The sequence below is a fragment of the Dromaius novaehollandiae genome, chromosome 1 (genome assembly GCF_036370855.1).
Source record: "Dromaius novaehollandiae isolate bDroNov1 chromosome 1, bDroNov1.hap1, whole genome shotgun sequence".
Taxonomy (NCBI): Eukaryota; Metazoa; Chordata; class Aves; order Casuariiformes; family Dromaiidae; genus Dromaius; species Dromaius novaehollandiae.
The window spans coordinates 189,219,667-189,245,709 of NC_088098.1; positions in this window are offsets into that span (position 1 = coordinate 189,219,667).

The following is a 26,043-nucleotide window of genomic DNA, read 5'->3' on the forward strand; positions in this document are numbered from 1 at the left end:
GGGGTATACTACATCAGAACAGTTGTATAAAATTGTTAACCTTTGTAGCTGCTGTATAAAAACACCCAGATGACTTCTGGGATATAAAGTATTAAATTAGAATTGTAATGTTTTCTAAAGGATATCATAGATCAGTAAACCATTTTTCCCCCAGTTGTGAAACAGCACTGTTCTGCATCATTACCAAAGACCTTATCTTTTTTGTTTAGTCTGGTTATTGTCTTTCTTACACTTATGGGAATTTTTTGATATATTTATAACTTTAGTGCTATAAGATGGGAATACATATTTGGTACTCTGATACTTGGCTACTAAAGGTATTACATGGTTCTTTGCACCTATCAAATCATTTTTCATTGCATTTAAATTACATCCCGAACGGCTGTTTACTTTTCTTAAGCAGATTGAAGAATTAGATATAGAAAGAGTTCCCAGAGTTCAAGTGTAGAAATAGCTGGAGCTGGGTGTATAACTAGGGTGCTGCATCTCCTGCAAAGTAACACTTCACCACAAATCACTGTGATGTGGAGGATGCTAAATTCTGTCTATAGGCCCATTTCCTGTAACAACCTCTTCTTGAAAGGAAATTTGTCACCATCTTCATGTTTGCCAACACAGAATATCAGAATTTCCCATTAGAAGTCTAGGTTGTAGATGATTTTAAATTTAATAAATAAGGTTTGTGTTAATGATTCACAGTCAGATGACATGAGGCTGAGGTTTCGCTTTCTCCTTTCCAGCACACAAGCTGGGTCTGTTAGGAAACATCTACCAAATGAGCAGCCACTGATTTTAGTGCCTGACTTGGGGCGCTGCAGGTGCTGCTTCCCTCCCGTTTCTGGGCGAGTAGTTGTGCTTGGCCCCCCCACAGTGCCAGTGACGCAGATGTAGGCAGGCATTGGACTGCAGATAGGAAGAGAAAGGCTCCCCGTGCCCAGCTTTGCAACACCAGTTTGCAACACATGAGGCCGAGCAGTGCAGCTGAAAGCCACATGGTGATTTCAGCTCAAAGCCTGCTTTGAGGCAGCAGGTAAGGGAAAAGCAGAGCTCAAGGTGCCACATGCTGGTATTCATCAGGGAGGGCCATGCCTGGTGGCCCCAGGGGTCGGGTCCAGGCAGGGGGTGTCTGCTGGGGACATGTTTTGGGGTCATTGTCCATAGTACTTTGGACCCTCAAGGCGCTGAGTGTCTCCTATTTCTGGCAGTTTCTCTGGGACACGCGTTCAGCTCCTTTCAAGAAGAGTAGGATGAATTTTGCTTTCATATTGCTGTGTAAAATCCATACATCATTCATTACTGTGGGAATCCCTCTTACAAGTGCACAGAAATAGCCTGAGAGGGAAAAGGCTCAGGCTGGAAGTATATGAGATCGGTTTGACTGTCTTGCCCCGTTTCATACCAGTCTTGGGGGATGTTCCCAAGGGCTACTGGCAATGTCAGGACATTACCCTCCCTAGGTCTCTGAAGGCTCCATGGGGAATGCAAGGGAGTGTGCAGGAGGTCACTGAGGCAAGCAAGCTGATCAACGATATGCAGCATATGGTATATGCAGGATTTCCACAGGAGAACCATTCCTCCACTGGAAAGTTCGGAAGGTCCATAAACTGCAAGAAGTGGAGACACCCTGCTCTCTGCTCAGTGAGGGAAGAGACTCTGATTCGGAGAAGAGAGGTAGCTTCAAGCGTTGTGCTAGGGAGGAGCCTCCTGCTCTCTGGAGTGGTCTTAGGCTGAAGTCAGCTCTGGTGGATACCCCATAGATAGTGAACCAATGCCATGTGGCTTGCTTACGTGACCAAATGCATATTCCTGAAATAGCCAAGTCATGAATCACAGGCAGAAGTGTTCATTAGTTGCACAAAGACTTTGCTGAATACTTCAAATACAGTGTTGTGCGAATATGGGGAAAGCAGTAGAAAGGACGATGTTTGTTCAGGAGAATAATTTATTAGGATTAGTTTCCCTATTTTTATTCCTTCATCCCAAGTCTTTGGCCCAGACGGTTGTAAGCAATATTTTAGAAGCTGGATACAAAATATGTTAGGCTCACCCATGCGCAGAGGCCCAGTTTAAGGTTAATATTATGCTGCGGTACCATTTAAATCTGGTTTTGAAGATTCCCCTGGTGCGCAGGCCTGGTGACGCTCATCATCTGCGATTTGGCGATGCGTCAGACAGCTGCCTACAGGCCCATGGTTTCTTACCATGTCCCTATTTGCATAAGAAAAGACTTCCTATTTTAAAACCTTCCCTAACCTACAAATTAGTGTAGACGAATGGCCTCATGTTGGAACTAGAATGGTTATCCTGGTTCCAACAATAGCATAGCCAATGCCAGATTTTAAACCCTAATAATGCATATAATTGTGCGATATTATACCAGAGGGGAAATTTGTTCTTTAGTCCAGCTGGTGATTAGCTTTACATTGAGGCATAGGGATTGGATACCCCTTGAAATTTTATCCCGGTTAACGTAACTACAGCTGGTATTTTGTGGTATAACAATTCAACCCTTACTCCTGAGAGCAGTCCCACAGGGCCAGACCTGGAAGTCCTTGCTCAGATTTTACTGAAGCAAAACTCTTGCTACCTTCAGTTAAAACCGTGACCTGATAAAGTCAAGCGTGGACTCCAGGAGATGATCCAACAACACTTCTTGGTTGGACAGTATTTATTCACATGAATAAGTATTACAAAATCAGAACCAAAATGAGGCACGAACACCTGTTAGAAATGTAGGAACTGCTAAATTATGTTTTATTAATAGCTCATCTACATTAATATCCCAGCATATCCAGCAGCAGCTAGAACCACTTCTTTGGAGGTTTTCCATAGCTCAGTTTTTTGTGCTTACCTACTTGCTGTCTAGGATTACATTAACCCAATAATTCGTGGATGGCTTATGTACAGAACCATATATATTTATGCCTCTTCCCTTCTGTGTACACCATTGCAGTGCGCACGGTCTTATTGTTCCTGTCCTTCTCTAATTTGTTTCTGAAACTTATGAACTAAATGGGATCCAAAACATTTCCCTTGATAAGAATTTCTGACAGGGGAATTGTCTGTTATGAAGAACCTCTCCCCTGCCGCTATGTATCTCCCTTTTCTATTTGTGAAAATGAAATTCTAAATGATTTTGGGGGTTAAATTGCAACAGGTTTTGGTGTTTTTCTATTTCCCCATCTTAAAAAAAAATTTTCTTGATTTAGAAAAAGCGAAAAGTCTAATACTGAACAAAAAGACATATTAAAACCAATGTCAGATGAAAGGAAATGATGTTCTTCCTCTCACACTGACTATGTTAGAAAATTCTGGCTTTAATAATACATTTCAAAATTTAGTTTGAAAAATGAAAAATGTCACCACCACTATTTTTTTCAAGTGAGAACAGAGCTAAAGTTTTAAAGACAAAACAGAGCAGAAAAAGCTCTTTTTTAAAAGAAAACTATTAAGTCTGTTTGCTAATATCATATTTATTTCAAAGATATGTGGTAGGAGTATGCTTCAAAACTTACTTGTGTATTGCAGTCGCATCTGTATTTCACTTGTGGCTTTTCATTTTGAGTGTATTTTTTATTCTAGAAGAGTATGGATAAGAACATACATGCGGACTTTTATGCACTCTTTATTTTGTATATCTCTAACATATGTTTTCCTTTGTCCATTGTAAAATAAATGGTCCTGTTTATTCTTTTTTTACTCGAATCTCCTGTAGAAATTCCCTTCCACACTATTAATTCTTTGCATTGTTTTCATTGCAGCATTTGGAATCTTTAAAATGTCTTCTATGTCTTGTTAAATAGGATCAAAAATGACTTCAGAACTGTAGATGAGGGAACATCTTCACTCTTTCCACAATGCAGCAGTTTATATTATGTTTCATCCTTTTTTCATTAACATCTTATTTATGTATTTGCTTCCCTTTGTGTAATGAGCTGCCCAAAATAGCACCTTTATGCTGAAAATAAAGGAGAGTTAGGACTGCCATATTAGGTTGGACCAACTGTAACCAAATAATTTTTTTTGACCAGGCGTCAGCAGCGGCTGATTGGGGGTAGCAAAGAGCAGGGCGTGCTGGGAAGATGCTTCCTCCGTTCTCCCTTCCAGCAGTCCATCTCAGGTTGCAGCTAAGCCATCATTTTTATAGCCACTAATGGCCTATCCTCTACTAATCTGGATAATCCCTTTTTGACCACTTTTATACCTTTGCCTCCACAAAACTCTGCGGCAATCTGTTATGCAACTTGGCCTGTTCTGTATCGTTGTTTGCCTTGAACTTGTTGCCTGAGTTTCATGGGGAGTGCCTCAGTTCTGGTATTATGAGAAATTGTGCTATCATTTCCTATCTACCTTTGTTGCATCATTTGGGATTTTTTATTCACTGTCCTTTTCCCTTTACCATTTCCTCGAGGAGCTGGAAGCTTTGTATAGTCCCAGGAGCCAAAAGTTTGAAGTAAATCTCTAGTGGGGTAGGAAAAAAAGTCAAAATATAATTCTGATTTACTGAATGTGTTACGGTAGATGTGATTAAATTCTTGGGAGTAAAAGCTAATTGGACTTAATTGTGAGGCCAGTTGTTCTAGTAGAAACATATGTAGAGTTTATATATTTGGCTGATATACTCTGTGGAGGCTATGCTGGCCAATGGAAAGATATAAAGGAACTTGGCAGTGTAGATAATACAATTCACTGAATGAAATGTTTTGAATAAATCAGTAGGCACTGGGATTCATGTCTAAGCATAGGGCTGTAGGTTAATCTTTTGGGGAAACTTCTGATATTGAAGATCCTGCTAGAAGGTGGAAAAGAAAGAGAGACTAAAAAGCTCTTTAGAAATAATTTTCAATTTACTTATGTCTTATGACAGGTTTCTTGCTTAGTTGTGCCCTTTATGAAAGTGCCAGTTGTTTTGCAAATGAATGGTGGTTTTCCCAAAAGTCAAACGATGATTTTGAATCACAGAATGTCACATTTTCTTGGCAATTGAGTATATTACCTGCGTTGGTACAGACTTGCTGTTGCCTGTAACACCAGAGCAGCACCCTGCTATATTATATTTCTATGGTCTTTTTTGAATTGATATTGCTGCTGTTTGACTTGTTAAGTTGAATGCAGTCTTACTGAGGAATTTTACATTGGGAGAGATACATTTATTCATATAAAATGTCTAACTGACATCCTATGAGCCCTCGTCTGTCTCTCTAGTATCTGTCCTGTGGTGCATTGTAATTTTGAACTAAATACTAAATTCTCTCCCCAGCCCAAATTTTTCAGCATTTTCTGAATAGTAATTGCCAACACTCTGAGTATAAACTTTCTACTGAATGTATGGCATTACACATTAAAAAACAGTCTAAAATGGAGTTATCTTTGGATTTAACATGAAGTTGTCTGAAATGTCTTATGATTTCTTTTCAGTCTTAAAAGATGTTATCCAGAACGAGAAGAAGTTAAAAATCCTGAAGTAAGAAATGGAAGATAGGGCCTGCCTACATTACAATGAGCTCTGTGGACTCCCTGAGGAAAGCTGGAAAGCTAATGCAACGCCTGCTGGGTTAATTGCCCTCCTGAAGCCTGTCCCTCCAAGTGAAGGAGAGGCATGCACGTGTCATTAACGGTGGGACCAAAGTCAAGGAATGGTTTAATTCGTTGTTGGACCAGGTGAGAGGTTCGTGTCAGCAGCACCAGCACCAAGATCGGGAAGAAAGGGGCGGGTGAGCCAGCTGGTCTATGCAGAAGTGGGTGAGTTTGTCTCTCTGCTCCTCCAGGCTGGACACTGGGAAGCTGTTAAAACCCATATTGTCTTGGTTAGATGTGGCCGAGCTCTCCTCAGTATTTCCTCTTGAACTACATGACTGGATCAGGGATCAGATGACATGCAGTCAAGGGCAGAGACTGAGGAACAAGGGGCCGTGTGACAAAAAATGCAAAGAAATGTACCTCTCATGCCAGCAAAGAGTGGGCAGTCTGCTTCATGCCCTGCACAGGGTCTCCGATGGACAAATAGGGTCAGTTTTACCGTATTGAAACCTGGAAGAGGTTAGGGACCCAGAACTGGACAGAATCAGTGGAAAGCGAAGGGGATCTGCCTGCATTACTGCTGGGTGGTTGCAGCGGGTGCGTGGGCTGCACACGAGGCTGCAGCAGATCCCGGGCATCCAGCAGGAATCAGGGATGGCCACCGTAGCTTCTTGGAGACGCCTTGGTCGATCTCCCCGTCCCAGCTAAGGAGGCTGCCCCGGGCATGCTCACAGCTCCTGGGGAGCCTGACACAGGGCATTTATAACCCTGGCAAGGACAGGGAGGAGGGAGGAAGGTACAGGTGGATGGCATGCCCCAGGGTTAGTCTTAGGGCACTTACAAAGTGGATACAGACTCTCTCATGTTTGAGTCACAGCTCATCAAACTTTGTGATCATTCTGGTAGTGTCCAGGTGATTTATCAGCCAGGCACTGGTCTTAGTGCAGCTTTTCCTCTCCAGCAGGAAAATGATTACCTATCTGGCTATTGGAAACATTAAAAACTTTCATACTAATGAATCTCTCTGTTGCCTTCATTATTGTGCGAACCACAACAATTTTGAAGATACAAGTATTTTCCATCAAGACTATGAATAACAACACTTGGCAAACAATCCCTATAACAAAGAATAAGTCTCCAACTTTTTTTAGTGACTTTACATACAATGTGCCTTAATTACTGGCAAGCATGTCAAGAGCCTATTCCCACATGTGTCAACACTTCCTTAATACACTATAATTCATCATGTTAGCATGGCAGAAACAAGGTGCTCTACATCTTTACACACATCCTTCTCCAAGTTCTGGTCCTGAACTGAGTATTAAATGAACAGAAAGTCTTCATCTAGTGAACAAAGAACAGACCACAGCATCGAAACAGTAAGGTCCCCCGAGTCAATCAAAGTCATACATCACAGAGCACTTTATCATATTCTTCACAACACTGTCTAAATCCAAGAAGCACTGCTTTATTGTCAAAAGGACATTCACTTAATAACAGCAGTAAATCCAGAAAGGCAGGCTAATTTTAGACAGAAAACTTGGCTAGAAGAGAACCCTATCGTTTCCCACTCCTGACATTTTTATTCATTGAGTTCATTTTCATGCTAGTTGTGTGATTAAATGCAGATAGGGATTTATTTCCCTTTAATAAAAAAATACATGATTCTGAAAAAAGCCAAAATTGCAAATAAGGGACCTGATCCCTTTCCCACAGAAATAAACAATAGTTTTGTTGTTGGCTTCAGTGATGACAGGAATCAAATCCATGAATCTCTATTGGAAGGAAAGGTTAAAATTCCATTTGAAAACTCTTTCTGGACCATACATTAGCTCTCTGGCAGTTCTGGGGGTAACCAAGAACCAGCATGATTTCTTTTCTAATCTGCCTGCATGTGTGTTTAAATGTATGTGGTGGTATAGGGAGCCATTTTGTAAAGAAGCAACTGAAAATAAATCTGTCCTCAGTGTGTTGAAGTGAAATGTTTTATTTGCACTCGTAAACCAAAGTGCTTGCTGTATTTTTGCATTGCAGTTTTATTGTCAACAATGATACAATCTTCCTTCCTTATACATAGATCCTTATACAAAGCCAAGGTTCCTAGATGAAGAAAAGAGGTGCCATATATTAAAAGTAAATATGAGAAATGCCATTTGCCAAGCATTTTGAAGAGCTGGTTGTGAGCAATACATACCCCAGAGAGAGTGTATATCTTCTCTATTAGTCACTCAATCAAAAATAACTTGGTTTCAGCTGTATTCAAAGAAAGATCCAATTCTTTTCTTGGGTAGCAGTTACTTAAAAACTGCTAAGGACCAACTTTTGATCTTGCTTATGCCACTGTTAACCTGACAGAGCTCTACTGAATCAGCTGAGCTATTCTGGAATAACAAGCTTAAAAGAGAGGAAAGGAAAAGGTGGTGCTCAGACAATTGGTTATTTTAAAAATGGATTGTATCCTTCCATGGGCAAAATTTAGAAAATTGTTTTTACCTTAAGAACACAGCATTTTCTTCAGTGGGGCAATATGGCTCCCTTACCCTGTTCTGGTGGTACAAAAGTACTTTTATCATAGCTCTCCTGACTGGATGGGCTCTGTGGCACAAGAGAGGGACAAGGACTCCCCTACCTACCTCTTCATCTGCTCCACAGATGCTTCCTGCAGCTTTTCTGTGGCTGTATGGTAGCAGGCAGAGCTGGACAAAAGTTCCTAACAAGCAATCCAATAAATTTCACCTCCCCTTTTCTGTTCACAAAGTTTCCATGACCTGACCACAATTTTCTTTCATTTGATCATTATTGAAAATTATTCAGAGTGATTCATCAAATAATTTCTATGAATAATCCTTGGTCTGTAGCTTGTTTGCAATCAGTTGGTCATGAGTATATTGATAGTTGAAATTTAATCTGTTTTGGCTAGATGCAAAGAAATTTCCCTAAATGAGTATGCTTAACATTCAGAATCTTTTTTCCAGTGCAATTTCTCTCCATTACAAATTTCAACTTGACTTTGCACAAATATTCTGCAATATTAAGTGATTTTTGGTGAACATTCCTTCCTGCAAAAGTAACCGTTAAAGTACTCACAAAAAGGGAATGCAAGAGGATCTGCAAACACAGGTTTGACCAAATTTCTGTCCACACCTGAATGCACATTTTCAGGACTTCACACAGAAATGACAGGTTATGTTGCAGCTTTGGTGTCATTCTGCTCCTAATTAATTTTACCGTAGTTTCACAATCAATGTAACTAGTAGAAGGATAAACTGATTCTGAGCACAAATATGTAGAAGTAAAGCTGGTTTCTGTGCATTCCTCTCCAGCCTCATTACAGTATGCGTAAAAATGAAGTGTTATCATTGCTTCATGTGTAAAACACATTATGAAAGCACTAATGGATTTGATTCACAGTGAGGCACACACATAATATAATGTGGTTTGGATCCAAATATGTTTATTTTATCTGCCAGAAATTAAAATGACAGTAGAGCTTATTTTTTAAAGCAATAGTTTGGTTAAACAAGAACATCCAAAGCCTGTTTGACTGTGTCCAAACCAGTCCATATGAGGTTTTCCTTTTTCCAGTCATGTGTCACTTCTCAGTGAACAGAACAATGTGGAAGGATCCTTCAGGGTAAAGATGGGCTTGGAAAGGCTTTGTTTATCCCTCCCCTAAAATACCTTTCTGGAAAAAGTTTTCTCAGCTAGGACAGTTAGGTGTTTCTTGCACTGTTGAATAGGATTGCCAGAAGGAGTCTATTCCTCAAGGCACTGACTGCAGCCAAGTTCAGGTCTGTTCTGGACATGGTAAAACTGTGTTGCTTAGCTTTCAAAACATAAAATAACCTACTTATCTGAAATCTCAAAAAATATGTTTAATCCTGCTGTTGTCTTTACTGGTCACTAGATAACTGTTAAAGCAAACTGTCCCTGCACCATTCTTCCTTATATGTATTAGACAGCAGGAAGGAAAGACATTTCCCCCTCACCCTCCTCATCAGGCCTAATTGAAAAATATGGGCCAAAAATATTTATCTCAGTGGAACTCTTGTTTTTACATTGTGTGTGCTGATAAATGTTATCTGGCAACCCTGTATGGGTTTTCACTAGCAATTGGAAATCGCACACATTAGAAATCTCTACTAGAGACTAGCTGGTTACAGCCCTTGCCCCCTGACGAGGATTGTCTGGTCTGATGAGTACAAGCTATTTCATTTCTTCTAGAGGAGAATTATTGCATGTGATTTCTTGGCTAACAGTAGTTCTTTCAAATCGAGTGTGGGGTGTTTTCTTACACAAAACCTAATGAACTACAGCGCCTACCAGGCTGATTCCCATTTACACTAAGGGCAGCGTAAGTAAACACAACACCTTCAGCTAGGTTATGGATTACATTTGGAGTCTCTTTACATTGCCAGCATTTATAAGGTCGCTTTAATGTAACTGAGAGACAGGCCCTATTGAATTTAGCTGCATGAATAAATTCAGTCCTCTCATATCAGCCAGTGAACAGCCAAGACAGGAACCCATCGCCCTCCTCCACACCACGCTGGGGATGGACACTGGTCCTCTCCTGCCTTTCTGCCTCAGGACAAAGTGGAGATTTTCTCATGCTTGGAGAGGCCAGAGGAAGGAAGAGACCCCTGGTAGCTGTCTCAGGGATGTGAGAAGCCCTGGCTCAAGCTCCTGCTTTGCTGGGGCAGATTTGAACCTCCCCTTCTCTCGCGGTGCAGGTGGCCATGCTGAGAGCATAGGGTTCACTTCTCATCCCAAGCTGAGCCCCAGGGCTGGGAAATGAGTCTTTCTGCAATCTCCGGGTTAGCAAGTCAGACTGCAAGTGGAGAAGCCTGCTGCCTCTCTTCTGATGATGTAAGAGACTGAAATTTGGGTTCTTGATTTGGGGCTAGCACTTAAATCCTTTCTTCCAGAAAACAACCAGTTATTCTTTTGAAAATGGGAGTGCTACTCCCCCACTCCCAGCACTTATCCAGAAGCACATGTGCAAGATGTTAAAAAAAGCAATTTTGTTTCTTGCGCTATCCCCACATCTCCTTGTGCCCAGGATATATCTCACTGCCTCCTGATTAGGGCACAGATGAAATGTCTGAATTCCCTCCATGAAGACTTGAACTCCCTCAGAAGAGGGCATTGAACCCCACTTCTTATATCCTTGATAAATATTCTTGCCGCTGATCTCTTGCACAAGAGAGGCAGCGGTGTGGTTGTCACCACTGCTTCCTACAGCCACTTTTGGTGGTGAGATGGATCTGACAGAGGCTTGGAGAGGCAGATGCTTTTGGAGAAGCCAGCTTTAAACTGCCTCTAGAGCTATCCAAAAGCTGAATGAGATTTCATAGGTCTGAATTTTGGAGTGAGGCACCTAAAGCAGTTGTTAATCACCAGTGCATTTCCCCATCCCTTCCTCTCCCCAGTGCTTTCATGGCTCTAGTCCCTGTGATTTTTCTCTGTGCATGAAGACAAGTTCATTAACGGCATGGCCAGAAGATCATGGCTTCTTTTGCTGCACTGAGTCTTCCTTCAGGTGGGGACCCAGGCACTTTTTCCCTGGACTTTGCTTTTCTAGCCCTTATGCTGTACGGTAACCCATACCCCAGGAGGCAGGACCCTTCCTCCTTTACTCTGCCTAGTGTAAGGCAGGCCAGGAGAAAAAGATAGTCCTGCTCTGTGTGTCACCAAATACTTAGCAGCAGACAAACTGCTGTAATTTTGGCTTGCATTATGGAGGCTTTGCTTTTTCTATAAATTATACAATAGCATATTAAATAATTAAAGTGCTATAATAATTGTCAAAAGAAGTGCACATTGTCGTTCATTTTCCCTGCTTTTTATTGTTGTTCTTCATTTGCTTTAATTTGGTAAATTCAGTAATTTGAAATGAGTCTTCAGTTGTTAGCTGGAATTTTGGGAGGACTTATTTTTCAGTTTGTTAGGAGTTAGTCATAAATAGTGAGAAAACCCCCACCTGCCAAACATTAATGTAGGTGTTTCAGAAATAACCATCCAGCCTCATCGCATCAGAATTAAGTAACTTGTGCTGAAAGGAAAAGAAATATGTGTTTGCTATGTATGCAAAATATATAACAACCTACCCTCAAGAGCTGAGAACAGCTTCCCAAAGCCTACACAGCAGACACTAAGGCACACATTGCATTCCCTCTGTGCTTCTGCTTTGCCTCTGCTATTCCGAAAACACTTCCCTCTTTCACTTCTGCTCCTGTCTCCAAGCCTCAAAGCCTTTGCCTTTCTTCGAGTCCAGAGCACTCAGTCTTCACTTCTGCTTTTGATTTAACTTTTGCAAAATGCTCAGGTTACCTCTTCCCCTCCTCTCTCAACAGTTTTGAGCTGACAATTTTGTTGTTCATTGTCAGGCACTTGGTGGACTTTTGGGGTTTCAAATGATGTGGTAGGACTAACAGGTCAGTTTTCAGCAAGACAAAGATGGAGATAGGGTGGGTCTTGCAGGTCTGGAATGTGATGGGGTCTCTTCAGTGTATCCTCTTCATCATCTGAAAGGGCAATGAGATGAATAAGGGACTCAGAATTAAGTACAGAAGAACCTAGAGAGGCACCAAAGTGCCTTCCAGGGGCGATTCATGACAGACAGGCAGTCTGACATTCCCAGATGTCCAAATGATTGTCCTTATATGCTGCCTCCTTCCCCAGCACACCGTGATGCACCATCCAGAGTGTCAATGATTCTGCCCAAAGCTTCAGAGGATCTGACAGTAGGGGATGACCACCGTTTCATCTCAGCAGAGTCCCTTCCCATTTCCAAATCATGCTTATGAGGTCATTTTGCCGTGATGGCTGCAATAGCTGTCTGTTCAGCCTCTGCATACGTGAAGCTGGATAGGTGCCTCCAGTGTCCCAGGGAGATGGGACAGGAGCAGTGGAGGCTTATAGGCGCCAGGTAAGCCTTTGAGTGCTGGGTACCTCCACGTCTGGTAGGGCAGTACTCATCAAACAACATCTCCTCTGAGAAAAGACAGCATGGATCTGGAAATGGAAATGTCTTGTGAACAGAGTCAGCCCACTTTGTGTCACATCGGCTGTGCTGGCAAAGCAAGGTACAATGTTATGACTGACTAGGACAGCCTTGGTTACTACAAAGGCAGGTCACTGTGCAGCAGTGATTAAAAACCAAAGAAAATGTTGGTATATATAAAAGCTACTATGCAAAATATAACGAATCCAACATGCAGAATGTGGCCCATGTCCACTAGACCCATATTAGATCCAATATGTGCCTAAATCAAAGTTACTCTAGTCCACTTTCAGTTTCTAGCTAGTCTGGGGACTCTGAAAACTCTTCCTTGCTATATGAGACTTCCACAGTTATTTTTCTTTTCAAAGTCACCATAAAACTTTGCTGCATGACAAACATCTGGAGACTACACCTTCCCCTCTGCACAGCCTCCCCTTTTCCATGAGTCTGAGATTTGTTCATCAGTCAGAACAGGAGGGGTTTCTTTTTCCTACCACTACTTCGTTGCGTGGCAATGGATAGCTAATGATGCTGAGAGCAATATCGCCGGTTAAGCAAAATCTCTTTCCTCTTGACATGTGCTGGGGCTGGGAAGCTGCAGATCCACCAGGCATGCCAGCACCTTCTGTTTAAAATCAATTTTTCCTTGGGTTTGGGCCAACAGTTCAAAGCCAATTGCCGTTGCTGGGTCCAGACTGCTATGAAATGGCTTTCTGGGGCAGTGTCTAATACCTTTCCTTGACAGCAGGCTGTACTGGAGTGCAGTCCCACATCTTGGCTTCGAATTAGACACATTCAGTACGTCGTACAAAATGGAGGTTAAAATACAAAATGGAATTCACGGTTTGATACAGCCGTATCCCACTGTGTCATGGCATAAATGGTATTCCTCCAGCTGCCTGGAATGCTGCTTTCGCTTCTGGTCTCCCTACTCCTGGAAAGGATATAGTAAAACTAGATAGAGAGATGGACAATAAAAAAAGATTGGAGACATGGAATGACTTCCATATGAAGAGAGACTGAAAAGGTTGGGATCATTTAGAGAGGAAATGAAAAAGAGAAGGATATGGTAGAGCTATCCAAGCTAGTTAATAGTATTGGGAAGACAAATCAGATACTCTTCCTTACCCTTTCTCCTTGTAAAAGAACAGAGGAACATTCAGTGAAATTGAGAGCAAATTAAAATTGATAAAATCAATTGCACAACATGTAATTAACTTATGAAAGTCATCATAATGGGATATCTTTGAGGTCAGGAAGATAGAGGGCATGAAGGAGAAACAGAAATTTTTGCGGCTGGAAATACCTTTGGGGATTTTAACTATGAATAAATAAACAAAAAGCCATAAGCTGTTCTATACCTGGTGGGGCCCCTGTAGAAACACTGAACCTGGTTTTGATGTATCTGGGCAGTTTGGTGTCCCTGATAACTCACTGTGAACCAGCTGACATGAAAGGAAGGTGTCTCAGGAAGATGGAGGAGTAGGAGATGTGTTGGTGCCTTCCTCGCCATGACAGGACTTTGAGAAGTGCATACAGTTGTTAGGACCTTTCAAAACCACTGTCAGTGGCCTGACTTCAGTGGGTTGTTGAGCTTGGCACAGTGAAAGGAGTGAGTAATGTAGAAGCAGGGGCAGGACCTAACCGCGTGGCAGCTCGTTCTTGTTGAGACTCTGTCTGCCTTCTTGATCCCAAGGTCTGTTGGTCTGTAGATGCCCCTCCCATGGACGCACACATATAGGGTCCTTAGGGCAAAATCCAAAGAAGGACGTGGATGCCTAATGTATGATTTAGACTGACACCAGGTGCCAAAATTTGAGCCAAAAAAGCTCTTAGGTTTCTACAGCTCTGCAGCTGTGTACACTCAGAAGTACTGCTGGCTTGGCTGAGCTGAACCTAAATCTTGTGAGAACCAGAGTCCAGGAGTCCCCACAACTGGCGAGAGTGTCCAGAGGTAAAGACTGTGGAGTCAGGACCATCTTTTCTCTGGCCTCATGAGTCTTCTTGTTCTGGCACAGCCGCTCATCTTTCGCGGGAAGGGTGGGAGCTGCTCCACCTGCTTCCCAGGGGAACAAGCAACTGATGCCATCCACACTTGGGTGCTTGGGACATCTTCATGGGAAGTGGGTGATATGGAGTCTGAGTGCCCTGAAGATGATGGAGTTAACCTCTCTCTTGCTGTTTTGGGAAATTACGGGCTAACTGCTAAGCTATTGTGCATTAGACTCCTGAGGTCACCACAGTTAATGAAAGCATCTCTTGCTTTCATGACTGTTAAGGAACTTTAGGTGTCCTCTGAATATGTTTATTGGATCTAGCCTTAGGGAACTGAGGCACGATCTATGAATCCCACAGCCTTTGGCAAAGATGGAGAAAAAGTATTTGGCTCAGTCAGTATCATGGTTCCACTGGGCATGCTTTGTAGCAGAAACATTGACGCCAAACTGAGCTTTCCTGTCCAAACTCAAGCACTTACAGACTCTTAGACATCTAAAGGATTAAGCAAATCCTTTGTGGATCACATATTTGGACATGGGTGACTAAATTCTGCCTAAGCTGCTTGAGAAGTTGGTTTGAGCATGTTGTAATTTTCCAGTTCCCTTCAACTAACCCTTTGGTGTTATACAGGTGATAATTACCTCTCTCTCTTCCTTTGTCTGCTTGTCTCAAAGGGACCACTCTCCTTGCTAGCCTGCCTCTTTCCTCCAATGATAGAAATCATCTTCTCTCTCAGATCACCTCACTGATTAACATAACCAAATTCGGAGCAATTGTTCTCACTCTGTATTTAGCTTTGAAGTTTGCTATCTCTCTTTCAGAACTAAAGAAGGGCCCCTATACCTTGTCTGTTTTTTCCACCAGCTTTAACTTGTTTACCTCCTTGGAACATTATGGCTGCAAGAGCATTACACACATGAGAAAGACACATCCAATGTCACCTGAGTGCTCTCAACAGCTCAAAGAAAACCCAGCACCTTGCCTTACTGTGTCCTTGTTGCAGCCAGAAGATAAATACTTTGACCCTGAGAGAAAAGAAGAATGAGTTTTCTATCATTAACAAAAACCTGAAGATCTGTGTAGGTAGAGACAGTTATTTCAGTCCTGCTGCTTAGCCACCATGCTCCCCACAGAAAAGCTGTGCAGCTGTTCTGCTATTTTTCACAGGGGACTAACTCCATTTCCAGCCTATTATATGGTAGAGGAGCTCCTCTAGGAGTTTTGCCAGCTAGAGCAAGATTTGGGAGGGCCAAGGCCAGTACTTCATCAAAAGCACAGGAGAGGCAAAGATTACCTATTGCAAAGAAATATGAAGAGCAGCAAAATATCCAGGGTGTGATTCATCCTGGCTAGCTGTTGATGTCAGGAGTACAGACGTTCACACCTGTGTTAGCCATCTAGCTCCCCTGAGAATCCATGGAGATCTATCTAAGACATTGTGTGTTACAGCGAGATGAAGCATGGCCAAAAGTGTCTGTTTCTCCCCACTGATGCCAAATCGGCCCTGTGGCAACTAGCTTGGACATAGACTTCTACATCCAATCAATCCCATCCTCAGCATCTGCTTGCTGAAGCTTAGTGGGTTGATGTTTGCCTCTTTGCCAAGGCTGGCTGAACTCGTAGAGCTTGCTCTGACTCACGTGGCTCTGCAGCCTTGTAATGTGCCATTGCTTTGGAAAGGGACAGCAGCCATCCCCAGCTCGTCTGCTCTTTCTCCCTGCTACTTGTGCCATGAGGGTGGTGGCACATCTGCATCTCTCCGGTCACATCTGGTCGAGGGCAGATAGATGCAGTAAGAGACATCCATAGAAGGCATCTCCAGAGGGCCTGCTCTGAGGCCTATGTGACTCTGCCACAGTGTTTGAAGCAAGGGTGGCTAGCAAGAGATGTATCCATCTTTCTCTCTTTCTTTTCACCCACATGGCATGTAGCTGTTTATAGAACAAGATCTGGCCCTCTAGGATATACATATGCTTGCATGTGTCGGATGCACACATATAGATGTGTGTCTGTATGTGGTTTATTAAGAATTAAAAATGCTTCTTTTTTCCTCAGACAGTGCTTCCAGTGCTTGCCTTTTCAGTTGGGGGGACTGTGTTTTTAATCTCGCTAATACAAAGAAAACAATGGACCTCTTTCTCTGCTAGCTGTAAAGGGTCATAAGTAAAATGAGTTTTGGCAGACTCATTCCAACTAGACATGCAACCACATGCAAAAATGACTCTAAATTTAGCATGTCATTTGTCAGGGTTAACCCTTCCCTTCCTCAAAGAAAAGGAACTTATTTGCTATCTTCATGTAGTCTGTGTTTGTAAACAGGTCTCACTTCTCTAAAACTCTAAACTGCAGGAATTTAGAACTGCCTTTTTTTATGTAAGCCTTTATTTCTCTTCAGGGTTATGATAATGCAAGTTTATCCCTGCTTCTGGGGACAGGACACAGTACTTTTATACAAGAATAGGTACACTTAAAACCAAAGAAAGTGTTTTCATCTCACATTTTGGATTAGCATGGGACGGTCCTGATTTTGCCTTTGTATGGACCTTAAGAACAGTTGGAATCAACTCTGTGTAATTCTGTAAGTCCCGGTGACCAGCATGAAAGTAGTTTAATGGAATAAGGTTACTGCTGTGAGAAATCAACTGAACTAAAGTCAGTCCAGGAGTCTTTGAGAAATATTATATTGCACCTGAGACTTTATGCGTGCAAGCATTGGTATAATACCTGTTATAGCAGGAGAAACAGGAACTGACCTTCAGCTGCAGCTATTTCCAGCAGGAGAAGAAACAGTGAAAATGTCCTCATCCATTTTCCAGTGTGTGAGGTTTCTGACATTAGAAAGTGTTGTTTTATATGGTTATCAAAGATAAACAAGCAAGAGCTTCAGTGGAGGATGAAGTTTACATAAATCCTTGGTTTACGCTAAGAAATGAATGTCTACAGAGCAGTGCCAGTAACTGTGCTAGGCAAGGCAAATGAGTGACATATATGACTGAAAGTGGAAGCTTATCCACTTTGAAATGCATTTCTTGGAAAAGTTGATCTGATCTGGTCCCATTCTGTCTGTTTTTCTCCCTCTTATTCTCTTTTCCCTCTTCAGACCAAGAGAATACCATTCCCAGAAATCCCAGAGGACATTCTTAATTGAAAGCAATGATCATGAGTCATTCCTGTATATTAAGTGAAATACTCCTGCATGCCTCCCAAAGGATAATGTGATTAAACCCACCAGAGAAGGGCCCAGGAACTCCTGCTGTCCCTAAAAACCTTGAAATTAAAAATCAAGAAGATAGGGTAATGCTGCACTATTTTGTTTCAAAATACATCTCTCTGTGACCTCCTAGTGCCTGCACACAGAGACAGAAAATGGATTGCATTTCCAACAGTTTAAGATTCAGATTTTGTCAAATGAGACTGTTTGTTCTTCTGCTCAAACTGTATTCTGCACTGTCCTGTTGTCTGGGATGTAATGGAATATAATGTTAGCCTCGGACAGTGGTTGTTGAGCCAGTGCCAGCCTCACTAATGAGCATATGGTTTCAATAATAATATGGCTACTTGTAAGATGGCTGGCAACAAGCCAAACACTTAATATGGAGGGGGCAACAGATGTAAAAAAGTACCATCCCCTGACATGATTGCATTTCCAAAAATTCTCTGGCAAAAAAGTTAATACTCAGCAAATCAGGATAATGAAGAATCACCCATATCAGGAAAGGATGAAGCCCTGACAAATGAATAGGAGCCCGATGGACTTTGTGCACATATGGTAAAAAATAAGAAATATAAGAACAAGGGTGATAAAGGAATTGATAAGTCTTCTTTATGGAAAAACTCAGGCTGGCAATGGAAGGTGATGGAAGGACTGGTGTTCTTTTTCTCTTTCCTCTTCTCTTCCCTTCCCTTCCCTTCCCTTCTTTTTTTCTTTCTTTTTCTTCTTCTTCTTCTTTTTTTCTTCTTCTTCTTTTTCTTCTTCTACTTTCTTTTTCTTCTTTTTTTTCTTCTTCTTTTTTTCTTCTTCTTCTTTTTCTTCTTCTACTTTCTTTTTCTTCTTTCTTTTTCTTTTTCTTTTTCTTTTTCTTTTTCTTTTTCTTTTTCTTTTTCTTTCCTTAAAGCTTTTGACATTCCAAACTTGGACCTGAAAGTCCGAGTGCATGAAGACAGTGAAATGAATTACAGTTTAATAATACTCCCACCACACAGACAAAATGGATTCAATTACATAATGGTAGCATTAAATGTTATTAAGAAGGGAATCCAGAGTCTTGAGGCCAGACTTTCAGAAAATCATGATAAGCTGCTTAAAACAGCTGAAATAGCACATTTATAGGTTTTCCAGCCATAGGTTTGCTGAGGGGAGGGAGCAAGGGGAAGGAGTCATTACGTTTGCTCAGAGACTCTTGTGTGCTAATCTGTTATCGAGGATTTAGTGTACGGAAAAGAAGTGCCAGAAAGTTTCCGATTTGATTCTTACGTCTTAACCTGTTTGGTTTGGGGATGCTTTCCGGAGCGGCTGCCCTGACGGAAGCATGCACATGGGAGGGGTGCAGGTAGATGGGATGAGCACCTCGTGAGGCTGCTCTGGGTGATGATAAAGCCAGCGAAAAGCCAGCGGTGTCCATAGGGCTGGCTTCATGTGCCGGCACTGCCGACAGGGTAGCCCTGCCCGGGGGAAGGCAGAGAAGCGTTGGTCAGTCCTCTGCGTGGGTGGAAGCTGCCTGAAATGCTCCGTGTCCAGCACTTGTGGGCTCCTGGGGTGCCGCGTTGGTGCTAAACTGCTAAGTGCTACCAGGCCCATTTGTCTGGGCTTGCTCATGAGGCCTTTGGGTGGATGGGGCTTGGCTGCTGTGTGGAGCGCACTTTGCAGCTCTCCCAGAATGGGGTGGTCATAGGCAAAGTATCATTTTTTCCTGCAAAAACAAAAAAAGACTTTTCTATTCTTGATATTTAGAATTACACTTACAGGCAACATTTCCTGAACCTTGAACTATGTTTCTTCTCCTTTTTCTTTCCTTTCTTCTTCTTCTTCTACTTCTACTTCTACTTCTTCTTCTTGGAGAAAAAAAAGATATGATAAAAAAGGTAGGAAGAAACAAGAAAATTCCCCAACTTTTTTTAATTACTTTTCCTTTTTTTTTAGTCAAAAAATTGCGGAGAATCTAACAAGAATAGAAAAGCAGAAGAAAGAGTGGGTAAGGACACAAAAGAGTTCAAAATTAAAAACAGAAACATGAACTTTTCTGATTTCCAGGACACAAATAAATTGTTATTTTCAGGTAAATGAAATTCTAGTTCACTTCACAGTGAAAAGATATGAATGGTCCTCCTGAGATTTCTGGCTGGTGACATCAACATGATCAGTTTCTATAACAGTTTTCTATCTTCAATCATGTCAATCAATTCTGGATATAAAGTTTTCCAAGTGATCCAAACTCCTTGCTGCCTTGATTATGTTCCCCTGAATATTTCCCCAAATTTGGACACTCTAACCAGAACTGGTTTTTTGTATGCTTCTTACCAGCAAATGTTTCTTTTTAAAAGTTGGTTAGGCTGGATAATGTGTGCCAGGGCGGGGGGAAAACTCAAACTGTATTTGAGTGGGCAATACTTTTTTCAGAGTACTTGCTACAGGGATTCATGGTCTTATGATAAATGTTTTGTGACCAGGTAATTGCATATATCAGTTTGTTATAGGCAAGACAATATTTCACTTCTATGCTTCTCCTAATAAAACATCCACAGGTGCCTCAAGTCATCATTGATCTCCCCCTCCAAGGGCTGGGAAGGTATTCACACTCTCCAAGAGTGGTTTGGTGGCTTATCTGAAAAGAGCTCTGAGGTTTCCGAGAACCGAACAGTCCCTTCTGTAATGAGACCTGGGACTGGATTCACATTCCCTGGTGCTGGTCTTTGAAAAAGTAGTTGTGTGAGGCTTTCATGATGGTTGATGGGGAAGGAGAGAGACAGAGAGCCCTTGAGAATGTGATTATCTTGACCTAAAGTAGGTGTCTAAGGGAGAGGCGATAAATTGCCCTGTGGAGGTGCTGATTCTTGTGTCTTGTCATAACTGGGGACCTAGACACCTCACTGAGACAGGCTGCCAAGCTGGTAGGTGGCTAAAGTTAAAGGAGATGTACCCCAGCTATACCATGCGTTGTTGGCAGTGTTGCATCCTTTAGATGCTGCCAATCCCAAACTGCTCTGTGGCTGTGATACAGCTTTACTTTCAATGAATTGATATTGCAGATTTTTATTTTGGCTGCAGTGCATTAACTGTATAAACAGTCAAGTAAACTGGGCACCACAAAAGCTTGCTGGCTGGTTGCTGCATGCCCCCTAGGCAATAAAAACATGTGCGAAGAACAAAGGGCTGCACAAATCGACTGCAGATATGACCACACACGTTAAGATGTAACACGTCACTGAGACAGGAGAAAAAGCCTTTGTAGCAACTAGCACTGGGTGGAACTGGCTAATCCCATTAAAGAGCACCAAAACCCATTGACAAAGGGCCAGCTTTTGTGCTCTCACTTACACTGGAGCAAACCTACCGACCTCAGGGAGAAGGAATGGAGAGCAGAACCTGGCGCAGTGCGAGTCCCGTCCTTCCCTGCAGAGATGGCAGCATGTGTGGTGAGTGACATAAAAGCGCATGTAGCACTGGTTTTTCTGAGCACCCTGCAGTACGAGAGACAGAAGCCCGGAGGAAGCTTATAAATCTACTGATGCCAGGATGTCATGGCATGAGAACGTGCAGATTTTGGGGGAAAGACAATGAGAACTGCACAGATGCTGCTGTTCTTGGGAAACGGAGTGCTCAGAGCTTTGATCCTCAGAGCCTGCAAGCTGTCCCAGGCATCCCCATATTTCAACATGCTCCGAAGTTCGGGTTGCTCTTTGCTTGGGCACCTGGACAAGAAATCGGGGAACACCAGTGGCAGGGTCCTCACTTACATGATCCGTGCACTGATAGTGTCCTCAGCCAAGACAGGCATCCAAGCTTTCCCAGGAGATACTGTGCTGGTACCTTGTTTACCAACTCAAGCCAGCTCTTTATGTTCTTTTAAGTGGTCACTCCATAAAGAAAAAATAAAAAAGAGATTACCATCTTGAATAGTTCCTTTATATTCTTTGGGATTTTACATATAGGTGTGTTCCAATTTCCACACCGTATATTTATACAAAACAAATTATACTCGGTCTCTCCTCTCCTCCCACCGAAATGAAGTAGAGTGAAAAAAATGTAAATCAAATGAAAACATGTTGTTTTGTGAGTCACAGGACCAGTGATAGCTTGTTTCATACAGATATGCATCTTCTGACTCCTAATGCCCTGAGCCCACTGCAACAACGCCAGCTTCTTCCCGCTCCCCTCCAGCCAAGCGGCACCATATAACTGAACACACGTTTGTAGCCTTTGTGCGTGCTCACTTGCCAGCCAGTCAGTTTGTGCTGGTTGGCCAGATGGGCTCTGCCAAACATAACAGCTGAATTTGGCGTGTCCTTCCCTCACTGGGGTCACAAATTTGGGTCTATCTTCTCTTCCCGCATTTAGTTTTATTTGAAATTGGATTCAAAATTTCTTCATGTGTGTGCAGTGAGAGAAAGGGGAGGCTGAAAGACAGGCAGGCAAACAGACAGTGCAATTGCATGATTCTCATTTCCTAAGCTAAAATTAACCAAAGCTTACACAAGGCTTGGTCTGGTTCAGGGAGCAAACCCCAACCCAGGCTGCGAGAAGTCATGGCGCGATGAGCGGAGACAGCCATCCTCTGCCGGGGGGGGGGCTTGCGGCTTTGGCTCAGGGCCACGTGCAAGGGATGTGGCAGATAGGAAAAGGGGCTTCCTTGGTTGTGCCTTTCCTATGGGACTCAGGGATCTTTCTTGGTTCCTAAATCCGTGTTGGGGTGAGACCCCAGGCAAAGAAACCTAGGGTGAGTCGGGGGGAGCCCTGCAAGCCCCACCTGGGCTGGGTGCACTGGGAGCCAGCCTGCCCCACGATATACCCAGCCTTGCTGAAAGGCCTTCAAAGTGCTGACACCAACCTCTCCCATTTTCACATTCACAGACCATGGTGTCTTTGCGACATCGTTTGCTTAGAGTGAAAGATTTAATGAGTTTGTGGCTGTCTGGTTAAAAAAACCCAAAACACATGATAATTCTTGTATCTGTCCACACTGGCCTGTTGCTGTATATGAAATGAGTTTAAAACATATGTGGGGAATGTGTCTTTGCTTCTACAATTCTGTCTGGGGTCCTTTGCCACATATAATTACATATATTTAATTTTCTGTGAGCTCTTTGCTGTTCACATTTAAGCAGATGTTCTCCTACAACTTAAAATGTATGAGGGGCTCAGAGTCGGCAAGGCCAAGGGAGGAGAGAGAAATCAAGCCACAAGCGAATTTTTACAGGGACTGTATTTTTAGACTAAGAATTTTAAAACCTGTGTACGTCTGTGAATCTGGTTGTGCATGTGGCTTTCTTTTTGTCTGTCTCCCTGCCCTGCTCCCTCCTTTCCTCCTCCTGCCTGTTTCCTACATCTCCCCCTCCCCATCCTGTCTCAGAAAATTAGCTTTCATTGAGCTTTTATAGCTGCACTTTTAAGTCAGTCAAGATTATTTTCTGGTGCTTAAATTCCTAGTTAACATGTCATGGTGCCATTCAGTGCTGGAAATGATGTAATTTATTGGGTAGCTGGTCAATTGCACAAATAGCTGGAAAAACAAGTTTAGCTTGATATAAATAACAAGACACAACAGTATATACAGTACAACACCTTGCCTCCTGCTGCGAATCTCCTGATTTCTGTTATTCTGCTTTCAGTGAGTCTAGCTGCCTCCTTACATTCACTACTATGAAATAAGATAATTATAGCGCAAGTAAATATTACTCAATCAATCTACCGTAACAACTGTTAAAACAAGCCATCTTATAAATTTTGCTAACAAAATATGCTTCAACCCAATATATACAGAAGGTAAGTTTCTCTGACCTTGAAATACATTTCAAGAGCAAGGTTCATTGCATGCATAATGAACACGCCGTGATGAGAGGCAGAGCTGGGGTTCAGTCCTGTTTCCACCAGTTGCCTGAAATCTCTCCCAGTTCAGTGGCAGAAGGATGATGTGTTTTGGGACAGCTTCTCTTTTCACATGTAGCGTAAATAGGTATAGTCCTCTGAAATCAGTGGTGTGTGAAATCACAGTTGCCCCTCTTCCCCTCAGCCCAGTGGTGGGCTCAGGCAAATTAACCCTGCTCTTCCCAAGAGAAAGCCTGAGACCGGTTCGTATGCATGCGACTGTCTCACACAACATCAGCGATTCAGTGCAGTAAATTAGTAAATTCTCTGAAAAACAGAGCATCCTTTCTCTCTCGCTCTCTCCACCCAAAATCCTTTAAAAGGAAAAATATCAACAGAGATCACAATAAGTTACTCAGTGGTAAGCTACTCACATCTCTGTGCAGAAAGTACTACATGGGCTCATAATACTGCAGAAGACCACTCAGATAAATAGGGACAAACTTTTGCACCAAGTATAGTAGTAATCCAGTTTTGAAATGCTCCTGAATGTAATGTTTAAATCCAAGCAGCATTCTGTAGGACTTCCTGACTTGGTGAGAAGAGGGTTTCTCTTATGGTGGGGATAGAGGAAAAAAGAGGCAAAAATGCCTGATTGTAAAGATTACTGCATTTTAGAAGAAAATAAAGATGTTCTGAATCTGTATGTGGCAGAGTCTCAGGGGAGAAGCTAATTGTGATATACTGCTTGAATACCATTATGTGCCAATTAATGAGAAAGATGACGGATTTGAAAACCCTTGTGTTACTAAATGCAAGCAGAAAAGGCTGGTGTTGGCAGCTTTCAGAAACCTAACGGTGCGGCAGTCGGCAGCCAGGTCATGCACTGCCTTGACATATCGCAACAAGCATGTGCCAAGTCTCCCACGCAAAAGGCAAAGTACGGCCATCTACTGCTGCACAGAAGCAGATATCAGCAGGGGCTGTGAGGGGGGAAGGATGGTGTGGGGCTCATCCCCTGTAACTTTTGTACAACTGGTCTGAGAAGGATAGCTATTTCCTCACTGACTCCTCAGAAACATTGCCCTAGATTTATTCCAATGAACTTTATGTCCCCCTAAACAAGGGACCTGAGGTATGGTTGTAGCCACCCGAGGCTCCCTCAAGGCTCAGTGGAGAAAGAGAGATCTCAGAGGGTGATCCTGGGTCCACGGTGGGTTGAAGAAGCTGGCTAAATCTTCCCTCTGCCCAGGAAAATGCCCAGGGGATGGTGGCAGGGTAGGTCTGGGCTGACACAGCACTGCCAAAACTCTGTGAAGTCTACTCTTCATTTCAAACATATTATATGGAGGAAGAGTAGGGAGTGCTGGAGGGGCAGTAGTGCGTATGTGCCTGCAGCACATGGAGAAACAGCACTTATTAGCCCTGACATATTCCCTGTTGAGCTTTGTCAGGTTATCTCTGTCCTGTGCCTGAAGCATGCCTGTTCGGTAGCACTCTGTGTATGCTGGGAAGCCAGGCTAATGTGCTCCTGATCAGAGGGGTTTTGCAGAGCAGATGAACAGCCCATGGACTGGGACTGCTGAAAACACTGGTGTGGCTCAGCTGGCTCTCTCTATACTGGTAAATTAAATGTCACTGAGACCATGTGCTAGTGTAGAATGGCCCACATCCTTATCTGTATCACTCTCCAAAAAGGGGAACCCTGTCCAAATAGCCCACCTCAACAGTCCCTTGCCCGGGTTAACACATGAATCATGTCTGCAGACTATGGGATAGTGCTAGCTGGCATGACAGAAAAGCTATGCCCCAGTTTTTTCATGCCCAGGATCCCTGGAAACCTCTTCAAGGTCCCTGAAACCTGGCTCACTGAAAAATTTGTCGCTTGTCAGGGGCCATTTCTAGCAATGGAGGGATACAGAGAACTGACCTCCAGGCAAGACCCATTTTCTTTGACACAGAGTGACCAGAGAATGAGCCTTCTTGAATATGGGAAGCAAAAACTGTGGAGAACAATTTGAAAAACTTAAATGCATTTGCCTGCTGTGGAGTGACTTCCCATGGGAACTGGTAGAAGCTGCTGCTTCTGGCAAATTTTAAAAGCTGTACTAGATGAATGCTGAAGAACATACAGAAGATGTCTGGAAATGGAGTCCATGACCTGGTGATCTCTTCTGGTAGGAAAGCAAACCCACTTTTTCATTAACTTTGAAGTCTCGTAGGCTGAAAGGGGAAGTCGTACTTTCTTTCCCTCCAAGGAGATGTTTCTGGTTTGTGTGTGCCAGCCATGTTCATCCAGCCTATGGAGATGAATGGAATTCATTGTTTGACATATGCCTTTTGTTGTTGCTTTTTGCTGAAAATCTGGCTTTCTCATCAAGTCAGAATTTTCCATAGGAAAATTCTCAAGTCCTCCCCCATTTTTTTTCTGACAAAGGTAAGAATTTTTGAAAGAAAAAAATGAATAAAAGCAAAATAGTGTTCATTTTCTATTTTT